Genomic DNA, 17,972 nt, shown 5'->3' on the forward strand with positions numbered 1-17,972 from the left:
AACTGAAGAATAGAAATTTCTCTGCATGTTAAGAGGACAATGTTGGAGCACACATTGTGGCATAGCAGGTCTATCTGCCACCTGCCATGCTAGCATCCTGTGGGCTGTGGTTCATGTCCCAACTGCACCATTTCTGATCCAGATCTCTGATAATGGCCTGAGAAAGTTGTGGAAGATGGTCCAAGTGCTAGGGCTTCTGCCACCTACATGGGAGATACGGATGAATCTCCTGGCTCCTGACGTCCACCTGGTCTAGCCCTAGCCATTGTGGCCCTCTAGGGGAATGAACCAGTGAATGGAACATCTCTATCTAAATCTGACCTTCAAATAAATGAATCACAAAAATTAAAAATGTTAACCAGTCAGGATAACATCAAGGCTCAAGAATGGATGCAGGATGGGAGCTGGGATCAGGTGTATCATTTAAGAAATGGAATGAGGAATCAGAGCCAGAATTGTTAAGTGAATATTGTAGTTATTTCCCAATACAGGTTTCAATCAAGGGTGAGTTGAGGAAATGTTCCTGGTGACTTAGTGTGAGTTATGTCAGGATGCGAGAAGTGACAAACAGGAAGGAAATTTCCAAGGTGCCATGGGAGATGCTTCATTTACCTAAGTCGGGTTAACTCCCCTGGGGACAGACCTCTAATAGTGCTCACCTTTTCCAGAATAAATTATTCATAATGGTCACTGTATTAAAATTGCCCTCAAGTTTTTTTGTATAGTTCCTGAAAACTGAATATTTATGCAAAAAAATCACCAGGAAATTAATAAGTAAGATATATAAACATTACTCACAGTTTGCTACAGATAGTGAGTAGTTGGAAATAAGGATGAATGACTTTTGATCATAAGAATATGAGTGAATCAATTCTAAACAGAAAGGGGTTAAATTTAATGCCATGATAAAGCTAGTCCTTTTTAGTGAATACAGAGCCTCCATTTCCAATATCCCAAGCCTTTTAATCTTCATGAACATGACAACAAACTTTATTCATATCAAAATTAAAGGTCAGTGAAGCACTTTATGAGCACAGACTGACAACTTCCATCAACACTGACATTTCTAACCATTATGTGTTCTTAAAAGCAGGAAATTTTAAGTTTTATACCTGACACATAAAGTGAAAATACAGTAGAAAATATAAAGAAACATTTTGCCAATCACAAGGAATTTAACTGACTAACTAATATATGTAATTTTAACTTTAAAGTGGAATGGACTAGCAATTCCCTCTATGTGAATGAAAAAAATCAACTGAAATAGTATAGTTGAGAGATTTCTATTGAAAAAAAATACAATAAAATGACTAATTAAAGACTTGGAAATAAGAATGAGAAACATGGACTTTCTTCCATATTCCCCACTCTAGGCTGAGCAATGATCATTTACAAATGTAGAAGAAATGTGACTTCTTGGCCATTTTATCTTATTTATTTTCTGATGGAATTGGCCTGTGCTTCAATCTTGGTGGGAATTTGTTTTAAATTTTTAAATTTGTGTTATTACGAAAAAAAACAGATTTCATGTATTTTTCATAGATAAAATTTTAAAGACTACCACACTTTCTTTTCTCCTCCCTCAACCTTCCATTCTTCATTTCTTTTTTATTAAGTTTTGCAATAACATATTTTCAATTTACTTTATAATCGCAATTTAATGCGCCAATCACCAATGACCTAAATTTACAACCTGATACCATCAAATCACTAGAGGAAAACATTAGGAAAACTCTGCAAGACATTGGCATAGGGAAAGACTTCTTGGATAAGACGCCAGAAGCACAGGCAATCAAAGCAAAAATAGGCAATTGGGATTACATCAAGCCAAGAAGCTTATGCACAGCAAAGGAAACACTTAAATTGAAGAGGCAAATAAAAGAAAGGGAGAAAATATTCACAAACTATGCATTTAATAAAGGATTAATATCCAGAATACATAAGGAGTTCAATAAACTCAACAACAACAAAACAAACAATATAGTTAAGAAATGGGCAAGGGACATGAATTGGCATTATTCAAAGCATGAAATACAAATGGCCAACAGACACATGAAAGAATGCTCAGGATCACTAACCATTAGGGAAATGCAAATAAAAATCACAATGTGGTTTCATCTCCTCCCAGTTAGATTGGCTATCGTCCACAAATAAAATAATAATAAATACTGGTGAGGATTTGGGAAAAAGTTACCCTAAAATATTGTTGATGGAAAATGTTTTTATATTGTTAGGTATATACATTGCCTTTCTCTCCAAAACTAGCTAATGTGTAACCAGATTTTACTTTTACTTTTATTCCCCATATGCAACCTGTAAAGTTTAAGAGTGCAAGAGTCATGGTGAGGACTATTTGGTTATGATAATGGCATTTTCCATGATTTTATTCCTTATGTGGTTAAATCAATATTTTATCTCACATCATTCATTTTTGAGTTAGATAACTGACAGCTCATAAACTGAAGAGCATGCTCATGCAAAGTATGACTCGGGCATGGAGATAAATGAGGAGGCACACGTATCAGGCATTAGTATTTTGCTTAAATTTCTGAAAGGTTTCTGATGAGCATCCTGTGCTGACAAAGATTTCCATAAAATTTTGTTTTCTTTCATTTGAAGCCACTCTTGAGAAAATTTTCTTTGTTTATAAAAAATTATAGAGTTGGTAAAAAAGATATTAAAAGTAATTGGTTTTCTAAATGTTAAGAGTGCTGCCTATATCTTTAGAGTGATTCTGAGTTTGAAACAGATAATGATACGCTTATTGCTCACCATCACACAGTAAGCTACTACACCAGCTGCCTTCTAACGGGCTGCGTTACCAGAGGTGATTTTAGCCATGATGTGTCACATAATGAGACTGTGAAAGCACTGAGAAGGTCCCTTTGGAAGACTGCACATTGTGATACCCTAGGAATTTGTTTCTTCAACAACCAACAAAGCACAGGAAACAAAGGGGGAAAGAAAAATTCATCAACACGTGCACTTTCAGAGAATTGTTGGAAGCTATTCACCCCCAAAACGCAGACAAAACCTTCATTAACAGTAATAGAAAGTGTGCATATGTGGAATAAAGAGAGAATGTACGAGCAAACTAGTATATGTAATACTATATATGAATATTTCTTTCACGATTTTACATAGGAAAAAAGATTCAAATAAAATTATCAATCGTAAACACAGTTCATTTTTTTTTTAGTAATAGGCAAACCAGGATGGAAAAGACACATTGAGAGAACAGTCATATATAATATGAAATCCTGTACTGAAATTTTAAACTGCGTATGTTATTCTGTATTTAGAAATTAAAAGTGATAACCCACCTATTTTCTGTTTCTGACCTAGTCAGGAAAACATGCAATAAAAAGATGCATTCCTGGGGCTAGCACTGTGGCTCAGTGGGTTAACACCCTGGCCCGAAGCTCCAGCATCCTATGTGGGCACCCATTGGAGACCTAGCTGCTCCACTTTCAATCCAGCTCTCTGGTATGGCCGGGGAAAGCAGCAGCAGTGGCCCAAGTTCTTGGGCCCCTGTACTCGCGTGGGAAACCCAGAAGAGGCTCCTGGCTCCTGGCTCCTGGCTTCCAATCAGCGCAGCTCCAGCCTATGCAGCCAATTGGGGAGTGAAATATTAGATGGAAGACTTCTCTCTCTCTCTCTCTGCCTTTCCTCTCTCTGTGTAACTCTGACTTTCAAATAAATAAATAAATCTTTAAAAAGAAGATACATTCCTTATGGCAAGCAGATACAGTTTGAAAGAAACAGGTCATTTCCGTGAGTATTGTCTCCCCTCAATGTTAAGCTTTATGAATGAACCCCACATTCATTTAGCTGTGAGCTATGCTGACTTCACTGACAGCAGTGACCTCAGGGACTCTGTTTCTCTTGATGGTCACTGGGTCAATTGGTTAGTCACATGCAGTCATGACAATCACCAACTTATATCAATCATACACATGTTAATAACTGCGTATATTGCTTAACATATATCACACAATAAGAAAGAAAAAGATAATAGGGTTTATGATCAGAGGGAGAGAGAGAGAGAGAAAGAGAGCAACAGACAGACAGACAGAAAATGGAAGAGATCCTTTTCTGGCAAGAAGTCAGCCATGAACAGGACAGAGCCTTGGTCATGGATGCCTGGGTCCACAACGAGGCCTTCAGGGTGAGTGCCTTTATGGGTCACAGCCAGAGTTTTGTCTGGCTAAGTCTTGGTCTGCACTGATGCAGCCATTGGTATTACCTGGCTATGGATGTTTTAAAACATAGTTTGGATTTTCTTCTCTCTGAAGACTTCAAAGACTTATTTATTTCGCAATCCTATCTTTCTTCTTTCATTTGTATTTCTGTATGCGAGAGGCACAGAGACGGCTCTGAGTCTCTCAGAATAGAGCCCCTCACTGTCGGTGTTTCCAGTACACATAGGATCCTTTTCCAGCTAATGGCTAACAGTTACGTCTAGGTTTTTCTTTCGTTTTTTAAGCAACTATAACGTTAATAAATAATGGATAAAAACAATATTTCACTATGTTAAACTCATTAATTCATTAAATAATTCGGTAAAATTCCATTGAATAACTATGATAATTTCTGTGAGGGCTGAAGAGTGAAAGAAGATCATGCCTAACAAAAATAAATAAATGAAAATCATGCTTAGTACTTATGGCTTTTAAACCAAATGATGTTATTGATTCAAAAATTACTAACTATTTGCATTTAATTTAAACTACGAAGGATGAAAGATAGTAAATAAAATGAGGTCAAGAATAAAAATTTATACAATAATATATGACTCTCAAATTTGTTGCACCAAGATAAGCTTATCTTTTAATTTCATTGGCCATGAACTTGTTGAAATGCCCTAATATAATTGTCTTTAAGTGAGTCCATGCTGTTACATTCTGATTTTTACATTTATAGTTTTAATGTGCTATCATGTCATTAAAGCTTTAGTTGCATAATTTTGATTAATAATTTTATGTTGTGCATGTTAAACCAAAATTTAATTAATCCCATTTATGTTAACTTTGCAAATTGCTTCCATATCTGCCATGTGAATAATATTGGAAGAGACAATTCTATGTGTGAATTTCTTTCCTCATTTTTAATGACTACCTTTGCACAGATACCTATAATCAAAATTATTGACTACAGGAAATAATTTTTCCTTAGTGATCTTCCAAGCATAATGGAAACCAATGCTAAGAGAAACATTAATTTCTTCTCACTCGATTAGCCTAATCTCATTAGATTTATTATATGTACCTGCTTAGAAATTATTTATTATCTTTCTAGGATTCACTCTATGATTAATAACAATGCATTTGCTTCAATGAAGTATATCTATCAATTTAATCCTGGGAAATTTCAATTCAAGTTCTCAAGTTAAAAGTGGCTCTCTGGAGCTAGCGCTGTAGCGGATTGAAGCCCTGGCCTGAAGTGCTGGCATCCCATATGGGTGCCAGTTCTAGTCCCGGCTGCTCCTCTTCCCATCCAGCTCTCTGCTGTAGCCTGGGAAAGCAGTGGAAGTCAGCCCAAGTTCCTGGGCTCCTGTACCCACGTGGGAGACCCAGAAGAAGCTGCTGGCTCCTGGCTTCAGATCAGTGCAGTGCCGGCTGTTGCGGCCATCTAGGGAGTGAACCAACGGATGGAAGACCTCTCTCTCTGTCTCTACCTCTCTCTGTAACTCTTTGAAAATAATAAAATAATTATTTAAAAAAAGTGGCTCTTTACTATTTATACTGGGCTGTGGATTTTATTTTTCATCAATATAAAATTGCCTTACTTGCCTTAATAAACATGTTTTTCCTTTACTTCTTGTCAACCATGTCTCCTGTTCTTCAAGGCTTGGATATTTTTAATCATTCTGTTACATCTAGACACATGATTATCATCCATGACATTTTGTGGCAATCTACTCTGTTTCATCATTTTTGCTTACTTGATTCTATTGCTTTCCAGGTTTATTTATTAAAATAAAATATTTTTCCATAAGTAGTATGCATTTAAACTTTACTTTTAGTGCAATCAGTATCACTTTTAAGCAAAAGAAGTCACAAGTCTTAATATTTTGTATGTGTTCCGTAATTTGACTACTGTCTTTCTCCATGCCTTTTTCCAAATTCATTTATTTCTTCTAATGATTTTATTTTGTTTTGCTAGTGACATAATGGTGTTTTATTTGTTTTTACATTATTTGACTCTTCCTTAGCTAAATTTATTGTCATTTTTTCATTATTTATGTTTCACCATTTTTGTGTCTTAAATTATAATTCTAGAATTTAACAATGATTTTATTACATTTATCTAGGCCAAAAAATAATTAAGATTTATCAATCACATATTAAAAATCTAATATTTGGAAACTCATGACTGGTGCATAGGGAGATTACTGATGCCATAAACAGGAGTGTCAATTTGTAAAGTCAACAACAGGAGTCACTGTGCACTTACTCCTCATGTAGGATCTCTGTCCTTAATCTGCTGTACATTGAGACTTAATGCTGTAACGAGTACTCAAACAGTATATTTCACTTTGTGTTTCTATGGGGGTGCAAACTGTTGAACTCTTTACTTAATGTATACTAAACTGATCTTCTGTAAAAAAAAAAAAAAAAAAAGAAAAAGAAAAAGAAATTATCAATTCCTAACTTGACTCTCACTGGGATTAAACATGACAATAGGTCTGATCTGATTTAATCATCATTTAAAAAATCATCTATTATTTTTCACTTTATGTTTCTGTGTGGGAGCAAACTGTTGAAATCTTTACTTAATGTATGCTAAACTGATCTTCTGTATATAAAGAGAATCGAAAATGTATCCTCATGTGAATGGAAGGGGAGAGGGAGTGGGAAAGGGGAGGGTTGCGGGTGGGAGGGACGTTATGGGGCGGGGGGGAGAAGCCATTGTAATCCATAAGCTGTACTTTGGAAATTTATATTCATTAAATAAAAGTTAAAAAAAATAGTATCACCATGGTTACCATATCTGATTATTTATTTGCATATCCCCCTTTTGCCTCTCAGATCAACAGGTAATCCCCTGCCAGAACAAATCTCTCCTATCATTTAAAAAAAAATCTAATATTTGGACATTAGCAGGAAGCTGGAATCAGAACTGGATCTGAGACTCAAACCCATGAACTCTAATATGGCATCTGTTTTGCTGTGGCAAAAGCCTATCCCAGGTCACTTTTATTTTATGTATGAGTGAGAATATATGGTGTATGTCTTTTTGTTCATGGTTTATTTCACTTAATATATGTCCTTTAGGGAGAATAGCAACATGGCGGAATAGGGAGGGAACACATAGATAGTCCCGGAAAATACACTTTAATAAAAGTGGAGATACTGCAGGTTCAGGGAAGAGATAGGGAAGAAACAGCAGAGGAAACTCTTCCAGAACTAGTGGGACATGGTGGACCTACATGGAGCGCATAGGCGGCCATGCCTCGGGAACCCAGCCACTGAATCTACGCACCAGTGCTGGAAAGAAAGGTGAGGCAAAACCTCAGTAGCCCGAGACACTGGCGGGAAAGTGGAAGGAAAAGCCTAGAGGGAACAAGGCTTGAAGTCCCATGGGGGAAAGTTCACCAGACTAATTAGAGGAGAGAGGGAAAAAAATAAAAATAAAAATAAAATAAAAGGGACCAATTCAGACACAAGTCTCTCTCTCCACTCACATTACAAAGGCGAGGGAGACAAAGAGCAGGTGCCATTTTGGACATACATAAAAACTTCTCCCACCATCAGCCAAGCAGAAAAACCTGACTACGGGTTGGGGGGCCGGGGAGATAACAGGAGGTTAGGACCTAGTGAAGGTGTGGAGCTAATGAACTGAGACTGAAAAACAAAAAAATGGTGTGTGAGGGAACTCATGGAGTACCCTCTGGAGACGTTCCAAACTCGGTAACCTTGGCAACACGGTGGGAGACTGCAGGGGAATTTGAGCTCACACTGAAGATAGCACAGATCCTTTGTGTGGTCCTTGGGACAGAGCAGAGGAATATTATACCCACAGGAGCCAGAGATCAGACACTGACTGCCTTCAATTACACTCAGCAGTGCGGAATTACTTCCCTTCTGAATTAAAAACAAAACAAAACAAAACAAAACAAAAAAGAGAGAGAGATTTACCATGCCTAACCTGGGTGTGTTACTTATGGCACACGCTTAACCATGAAGAACCAGAGTTCTCTGGCCACACCCATCACAAGCCTCTAAGGGTCCATCAAAAGCAAACAGTCCACTTAATACAGTCATAATATAATGAGAAAAAAACACCACAGTGAGGGAAGAAACCAAAGAATATCTACACAATCCAAGCAACAAATGCAGAAACCGAGGACACGAACAAGGAAGACATTCTGATGCCCACAAATGAACAAGACACCCCAAACCAAGATTATGAAGATGATGAGATAGAAGAAATGCAAGATATGAATTTCAAAAAAATTATGATAAGAACATCTAGAAGTGCTCAAAAACAAATTCTTGAACTACAGAAATCCTTATTGCACAGGATAGAAAGTCTCTCTCATGAAAATGAAATCTTAAGGAGGAATCAAAATGAAATGAAGAAACTAGTAGAAGATGAAATTGTGATAGTGAAGAGAAATCAAAATTAAATGAAGAATTCAATAGATCAAATGACAAATGCATTAGAGAGCCTTAAAAGCAGAGTCAGTGAAGCAGACGAGAGAATATTGGACTTAGAAGGCAGAGAACAGGAAAGAATACAGTCAAACCAAAGAAAAGGAGAGTAAATTAGAAATCTAAAAAATATTGTTGGGAATCTACAGGATACTATTTAAAAAAAACCCAACATTAAGGTTCTAGGAGTTCCTGAAGGCATGGAGAGAGAGAAATTATTAGAAGGCCCTTTTAGTGAGATACTAGCAGAAAACTTCCTGGGTTTGGAGAAGGACAGAGACATCCTAGTACAGGAAGTTCATAGAACCCCTAATAAACATGACCAAAAGAGATCCTCACCACGACACATTGTAATCAAACTCACCACAGTGAAACATAAAGAAAAGACTCTAAAATGTGCAAGAGAGAAATGTCAGATTACTCTCAGAGGATCTCCAATTAGACTCACAGCAGACTTCTCATCAGAAACACTACAGGCTAGGAGGGAATGGCGAGACATAGCACAGGTGATAAGAGAGAAAAATTGCCAGCCCAGAATATTATATCCTGCAAAGCTCTCATTTGTGAATGAAGGTGAAATAAAGACTTTTCATAGCAAACAGAAATTGAAAGAATTTGTCACCACTAGTCCAGCCCTGCAAAAGATGCTTAAAGATGTGTTACACACAGAAACACAGAAATACAGCCATCAATGTGAAAAAAGGTAAAGGAAGGAAACCTCACAGCAAAAGATCACAGGAAGTTCAAAGCATATATTAGAAAATATCTTTGGGAAAAAGGCAGGGCAAAGTTACTACTTATCAAAAGTCACATTGAACGTTAATGGCCTCAATTTTCCAGTTAAAAGACACAGATTGGTTCAATGGGTTAAGGAACAAAAACCATCTATTTGCTGCTTACAAGAAATACATCTTTCCAACAAAGATGCATGCAGACTGAAAGTGAAAGGGTGGAAAAAGATATTCCATGCCAACAGAAACCAAAAAAGAGTGGGCGTAGCCATATTAATATGAGACAAAATAAACTTAACACAAAAACTGTTAAGAGAGACAAAGAGGGACACTATATAATGATTAAGGGATCAATTCAACAGGAAGATGTAACTATTATAAATGTATATGCACCTAATTACAGGGCACCGGTTTATTTAAAAGATATGTTAAGGGACATAAAGAGAGACTTAGACTCCAATACAATAGTACTGGGGACTTCAATACTCCACTCACAGAAATAGACAGATCAACCAACAGAAGAACAACAAGGAAGCAACAGATTTAAACGCCGCTATTGCCCAAATGGATCTAACAGATACCTACAGAACTTTTCATCCTACACTTACAGACTTTACATTCTTGTCAGCAGTGCATGGAACCTACTCTAGGATTGCCCACATACTAAGCCATAAAGCAAGTCTAAGCAAATTCAAAATAATTAGAATCATATGATGCAGTTTCTCAGACCCCAGTGGAATGAAGTTGGAAATTAGCAACTCAGAAATCCCTAGAGAGTATGAAAACACATGGAGACTGAACAACATGCTCCTGAATGAACACTGGGTTATTGAAGAAATCAAAAGAGAAACCAAAAACTTTCTGGAAGTAAATGAGGATAACAACACAACATATCAAAACTTATGGGATACGGTAAAAGCAGTGTTTAGAGGAAAGTTTATAGCAATAGGTGCCTACATCAAGAAATTGTAAGGCACCAAATAAATGAGATTTCAATGCATCTCAAGGATCTAGAAAAACTGCAGCAAACCAGACCCAAATCTAGTAGGAGAAGAGAAATAATTAAAATCAGAGAAGAAATAAACAAGATTTAATCCAAAAAAATTACAAAAAATCAGCCAAGCGAAGAGCTGTTTTTTTGAAAAAATGAATAAAATTGAAACACCATTGGCTCAACTAACTAAAAAAAGAAGAGAAAAGACCCAAATCAATAAAATCAGAGATGAAAAAGGAAATGTAACAACAGACACCACAGAAATAAAAAGAATCATCAGAAATTACTACAAAGAGTTGTATGCCAGCAAACAGGGAAATCTATCAGAAATGGATAGATTCCTAGACACATACAATCTAACTAATTGAACCATGAAGACCCAGAAAACATAAATATTCCCATAACTGAGAAAGAAATTGAAAGAGTAAGAAAGGCCCTCCCAACAAAGAAAAGCCCAGGACCAGTTGGATTCACTGCTGAATTCTACCAGACATTTAAAGAAGAAATAACTCCAATTCTTCTCAAACTATTCAGAACAATCGAAAAAGAGGAAATCCTCCCAAATTCTTTCTATGAAGCCACCATCACGTTAATAAATAAGCCAGAGAAAGATGCAGCATTGAAAGATAATTACAGACCAATATCCCTGATGAACATAGATGCAAAAATCCTCAAAAATTCTCGCCAATAGAATAGAGCAACACATCAGAAAATTCATTCACCAGGAAAAAGTGGGATTTATCCCTGGTACGCAGGGATGGTTCAATGTGTGCAAATTAATCAATGTGATATACCACATTACCAAACTGCAGAAGAAAAACCACATGATTTTCTCCATAGATGCAGAGAAAACATTTGATAAAATTCAACACCCTTTCATGAAAACTCTAAGCAATTTGGGTATAGAAGGAACATTCCTTAACAATCAAAGCAACTTATGAAAAACCCTCAGCCAGCATCCTATTGAATGGGGAAAAGTTGGAAGCATTTCCACTGAGATCTGGTACCAGACAAGGATGCCCACTTTCACCACTGCTATTCAACATAATTCTGGAAGTCTTATCCAGAGCCATTAGGCAGGAAAAAGAAAGTAAAGGGATACAAATTGGGAAGGAAGAACTCAAACTATCCCTCTTTGCATATGATATGATTCTTTATTTAGGGGATCCAAAGAACTCTACGAAGAGACTATTGGAACTCATAGAAGAGTTTGGCAAAGTAGCAGGATATAAAATCAATGTACAAAAATCAACAGCCTTTGTATACTCAGGCAATGCCCCGGCTGAGAAAGAACTGCTAAGATTAATTCCATTCACAATAGCCACAAAAACAATCAAATACCTTGTAATAAACTTAACCAAGGACGTTAAAGATCTCTACTATGAGAATTAAAAAATCTTAAAGAAAGAAATAGAAGAGGATAACAAAAAATGCAAAAATCTTCCATGCTCATGGATTGGAAGAATCAACATCATCAAAATGTCCATTCTTCCAAAAGCAATTTATAGATTCAATGCGATACCAATCAAGATACCGAAGACCTTCTTCTCACACCTGGAAAAAATGATGCTGAAATTCATATGGAGACACAGGAAACCTCGAATAGTTAAAGCAATTTTGTACAACAAAAACAAAGCCAGAAGCATCACAATACCAGATTTCAGGACATACTACAGGGCAGTTGTTATCAAAACAAATGGTACTGGTATGGAAACAGATGGGTAGACCAATGGAACAGAATAGAAACACCAGAAATCAGTCCAAACATCTACAGCCAACTTATATTTGATCAAGGATCCAAAACCAATCCCTGGAGTAAGGACAGTCTATTCAATAAATGGTGCTGGGAAAACTGGATTTCCACATGCAGAAGCATGAATCAGGACCCCTACCTTACATCTTACACAAAATCCACTCAACATGGATTAAAGACCTAAATCTATGATCAACACCATCAAATTATTAGAGAACATTGGAGAAACCCTGCAAGATATTGGCACCGACAAAGACTTCATAGAAAAGACCCCAGAGGAACAGGCAGTCAAAGTCAAAATTAACTATTGGGATTGCATCAAATTGAGAAGTCTCTGTACTGCAAAAGAAACAGTCAGGAGAGTGAAGAGACAACCGACAGAATGGGAAAAAATATTTGCAAACTATGCTACAGATAAAGGATTAATAACCAGAATCTACAAAGAGATCAAGAAACTCCACAACAACAAAACCAACAACCCCCTTAAGAGATGGATCAAGGACCTCAATAGACATTTTTCAAAAAAGGAAACCCAAATGGCCAACAGACACATGAAAAAATGTTCAAGATCACTAGCAATCTTGGAAATGTAAATCAAAACCACAATGAATTTTCATCTCACCCCAGTAAGAATGGCTCACAATCAGAAATCTACCGACAATAGATGCTGGAGAGGATGTGGGGAATAGGGGCACTAACCCACTGTTGGTGGGAATGCAAACTGGTTAAGTCACTATGGAAGTCAGTCTGGAGATTCCTCAGAAACCTGAATATATTCCTACCATATAACCCAGTCATCCCACTCCTTGGAATATGCCCAAAGGAAATTAAATTGGCAAACAAAAACACGGTCTGCAACTTAATGTTTATTGCAGCTCAATTCACAATAGCTAAGACCTGGAATCAACCTAAATGCCCATCAACAGTAGACTGGATAAAGGAATTATGGGATATGTTCTCTATAGAATACTATACAGGAGTAAAAAAACAACAACAACAACAACAACAACAACAAAAAAACAATGAAATTCGGTCATTTGCAATAAAATGGAGGAGTCTGGAAAACATCATGCTGAGTGAAATAAGGGAGTACCAAAGGGACAAATATCATATGTTCTCCCTGATCGGTGACAACTAACAAAGCACCCAAAAGGAAACCTGTTGAAGTGAAATGGACACTATGAGAAATGGTGACTTGATCAGCCTTTGCCCTGACTGTTGATGAACAACTTAATACTTTATCCCTTTTAGTATTTTTTGGTTGTTCTGCTTAATACTATTGGTTGAATTCTGTAATTAATGTACAGTTATTCTTAGTGTTGAAACTTAACTGAAAAATGATCCCTGTTAAATGTAAGAGTGGGAATAAGAGTGGGAAGATATGTACAATTTGGGACATGCTCAAGCTGACTTGCCCCAAACGGTAGAGTTAGAAACATGCCAGGGGATTCCAATTCAATCCCATCAACATGGCATGCGCCAATGCCATCTCACTAGTCCAAGTGATCAATTTCTGTTCACAATTGATCATAATGATAGGACTAAGAGCTAAAGGGATCACATAAACAAGACTAGTGTATGAAAATACTAACTGATAGAATGAAAAAGGGAGAGAACGATCTAACATGGGAAGCGGGATACACAGCAGACTCATAGAATGGCAGATGTCCTAAACAGCACTCTGGCCTCAGAATCAGTCCTTAAGGCATGCGGATCCGGCTAAAAATCACATGAGAATATTTCAGGCATGAAAAGCCAAGACACTCTGGCAAAAAAAAAAAAAAATGACCTAAATGCAATATCTCTGCGAGTAAGATCCCAGTGGAAAGAACGTGCCATCAAAGAAGGAGGTATCTTTCTCTGAAGGGAGGAGAGAACTTCCACTCTGACTACGACCTTGTCTAAATATGATAAGAGTCAGTGAACTCAAAAGGCTTCCATAGCCTTGGCAACTCATGACAAGAGCCTAGGGTGATTACTGATGTCATAAACAAGAGTGTCAATTTGTTAAGTCAACAACAGGAGTCACTGTGGACTTACTCCTCATGTAGGATCTCTGTCCTTAATGTGCTGTATATTGTGATTTAATTCTATAACTAGTACTCCAACAGTATTTTACACTTTGTGTTTCTGTGTAGGTGCAAATTGTTGAAATCTTTACTTAATATATGCTAAACTGATCTTCTGTATATAAAGAGAATTGAAAATGAATCTTGATGTGAATGGAAGGGGAGAGGGAGCAGGAGAGGGGAGGGTTTCATGTGGGAGGGAAGTTATGCTGGGGGGAAAAAAGCCATTGCAATCCATAAGCTGTACTTTGGAAATTTATATTCATTAAATAAAAGTTAAAAAATAAATAAATTAAAAAAAATTTAAATTTCAGTATGGCTCTCTGTTACCTACTTTGGTTTTATTTTACATCATTTTGTTTTTAAAAGTTCTTTCTCTTTTTATCTATTACCTGAAAATTTCTTGCCTATCCTCTGCATCAGAGATGTGGGGTGTTTTTTTGTTCCTACATTTATCACTATATTTGAATTCCACTGTTAAATTTTATGTAGTTCTATTATATTCTTTTGAATTCAGTCATCCACTGATTGCATACTTCAACCTGTTTCCCTTGTGCTAGTTTAGAGAAAGCATAGCTACCTGGGGTGGCTATTTGGTGCAGCTTTTAAAACAATACTTAGGATGCCCACATTGCCGATCTCAGAGCCTGGTTGTCGTCCCAGTTTCACTTCTAATTCAGCTCCCAGCCAATGCATAGCTTGAGAAGGTAGCAGATGACGACTCAAACAGTTGTGTCATCACCAGCCATATGGGAGATCTGGAAGGAGTTCCTGGCTCCTGATTCCTGCCCAGGCCAAGCATCCCCATTGCTTGCTTACTGCCTCCATCCCTGCTCTTCAAATATAATGAACATTAATAAATAAAATCATTTACACAAGAATGCACAGTTACTTAAACTTTTAAATAACAACTATATCTTAAAGGTAAACGCATATATATCAAGTTCAAATTTCTTCTTAAAAATGTTTTTATGAGTCATAGGGTGGTATTTCTGCTATTTAAAATAAAAAGATACATTTGCATCTGTCTTTTCCCAGTAACAATGGGACGGCCATCATTACCAGGTAGTTCATCACTGTACACTTATAGCCAGTTACACACACACACACACACACACACACAGAGCCATGCAATTTATCACTACAAAACTGTAAGTGGTGTCTGAAGCTGTAATATTTTCTTAATAATTTGTGGAAGATTACTTCTAGCCTTACATGGTCATTGTGGCACAAGTACTTAAAAGAACGAGAGTGTTGGTTTGACTGCTCCTGGTCACCTTCCAGTTGACTAACATTTCCTGAAATGAAAACGCATCATATGAAATGTTCTGTAACTCCATTACCTCATTCCAACATATGGGTTTTGTGCTTTCTGGATAATTGGAAAAAAAAAAAAAAACAAATAATGCAACGGACGGAAAATGCTACCAAGTGGAGGCTTTAGGAAGCATACCTCTTAGGTGTGCACTGGGTTTGTGCTTAATGAAGCTCACGCTTCAGGTGCCTGTGTATTGTAATGGAGTCCCTACCTTTGAGTTGTGTCCATTTGAACATCCTGCCATTGGGCACTCTGGGAAGCTGAAGGTGATGGTCCAAGTGATTGCATCCATTGAAAATCAGAAGTGGAAAAATGAAAGCTCAGTTGATGCAGCTCATGGAATGTAGAACACATATTAATAGACTCCATGTCAATACTAATATTTAAAATTCTCCATGTATATAGTGGTTGGACGCCAACCACCCATTTAAGATCTGCAATGAGTTCTTCATCTTTTCAGTCTTGGCTGTTGGGGGCATCTGGAGAGTCAACTAGTGGATGGGCAGTGTTGATCTCTCTGTCTGACTCTGTCTGCCTCTGCCTATAAGATACATAAGCAAAAATAATTAAGAAAGCACACTTCTTGATTTCCTCAGTGTATAGCTCAAAACCTGTGGATTAATGTTGCCTTTTTTCTTTTCAGCCTTGATAAAGCGTTATAACTTGTAATTATTAACTAGTAAGCTCAGTATTTCTTATGAGATTTATATTAAAATATTCCTTTTATTTACTATATGAACAGCCAAAATAACTGTGGTAATTTGCATACAATCTAACAATAGCTTTTTTCTTGCTAAAATAAATTCTCCACGAATCATTTCAAATATATCATATACATTGGATTAATACCACTTGTCCCTGTGGATCCAATCTATACCCAAAGATTGCATCAGTGGGCCACCATGCACTCCAGATTATAAATATGAGGCACCTGCAGGAAATGCTCATAGCAATTCAAGAGGACTTTTAGGATCTTTATCAATTGCCTCACAGTCAGATGACGATATTTTTGCCTTCCTCTTTTAATGGCTACAGATACCACTCAGTACATATTAACAAATGACTCTCTCCTGATACTTTACTTGGAGAATATTTACCCATCTCTTCATTTTTGTAACTAATCTCTATATTTGTAAATAATCCCTTTATTAAAGTATCCTCAAAATAACTGAATGTGCCACGAGTTTCTAACAGAGAGAAAAAGTAGTAACTAGAAATAACATTGGCACTGCAGTTTTAGAAGCTAGCGATCAGATCAAATTGCTTAATATCACTGAGCTTGTCCCTTCATTTTTAGCATGTCTAATAATATTTACCTGCCAAGACATTGTGACAGGAAAATGCATATATCACACTTGCAACATAGTAGACAATTTTAAAATCTTTTACTGGTCAAATAATCCTCATAAATAACATGAAAAGTGAAAGCAGATGTGTATATGTGAGGAGAAATGGCATCATCTTCTGGGAAACCAGATTTTTCTTTACATCTTTAGTTATGCTTCCAACATAAAGATTGTAAAATTGTTTTCAAACGTTTCATGGCAGTTATGCAGACTTAATTTACATCACACATTGTCATTTGCAGTAAGTCACATATCACGAAGAATAAAGCTTAAAACTTCTGTGAAAATTATATGGTGCAAAGTAACAACAAATGTACTTAGCAGTTGTTGATACATACCCATACATATGGCAAAATTATAAAATAGTTGCTATTTTTCATGTTTCCTGATAAAGTGATTTTAGGTAATAGATCAAAGTGGCATATTGTGGCTGAGATTTACAATGCAGTATAGATTTGGTGAAATCAGTATTATCTTCTTGTAGTCATTGCCAAGCTTGAACCACTTCTGAATCATTTACTACTCAAAATAACAACACTGTGGCATTGGCATTAGGCTTAGTCAATAAATGAAATGTAAACTTAAATATTAGTATTGACATGGAGTCTATTAATATGTGTTCTACATTCCATGAGCTGCATGAACAGAGCTTTGATTTTTCCACTTCTGATTTTCAATATTGCTGTAAGTGTTGGAAATCTCTTTTAACATTATAGCAAATTTGACTCTTAACACCCTTTCACTGTTGTAATCTTAAGTAACAGGCACATGACAGCTTCAGTCAAAACACTTTATATCACTCAAGTTTTAAGATGGAAAAATATATAAAATCTTCAGTGTTATTCTCACAAAATGTATAAATTTTAAATACTTACCTAAGCATACTTTGTGTGTTAGACTACGAAAAAATATTTAAAAATACTTTTATCACTATACTGTTTTCATTTTAAATAACAAGACTAAGTAGAACCCGAAATTTTAGCTATTCTTTACTCATCTGCTTGAAATGAATTTTATTGATTTTTCTTTTTTAAGCAATTTATTAACACATTAGATTCTCTGGATCACTGCTAATGCATGGTAACTACTACAAAACAATTCCCA

The 17,972-nt window shown here is 36.4% G+C and overlaps 1 pseudogene across 1 annotated transcript in view; it reads left to right on the top strand.

The window, feature by feature from the left end:
- Positions 1-7,432: 7,432 nt before the first annotated feature.
- The window catches only part of LOC100349081 (protein SET-like), a 63,421-nt pseudogene continuing 52,881 nt past the window's right edge, over positions 7,433-17,972 (top strand). Inside the window, exon 1 of the transcript XR_016222641.1 lies at positions 7,433-7,502. The product of XR_016222641.1 is annotated as a protein SET-like (transcript). The remainder of the gene's footprint in view (positions 7,503-17,972) is intronic.

The sequence above is a fragment of the Oryctolagus cuniculus genome, chromosome 16, assembly GCF_051225735.1.
Source record: "Oryctolagus cuniculus isolate XC-2025 breed Fujian yellow rabbit chromosome 16, ASM5122573v1, whole genome shotgun sequence".
NCBI lineage: Eukaryota > Metazoa > Chordata > Mammalia > Lagomorpha > Leporidae > Oryctolagus > Oryctolagus cuniculus.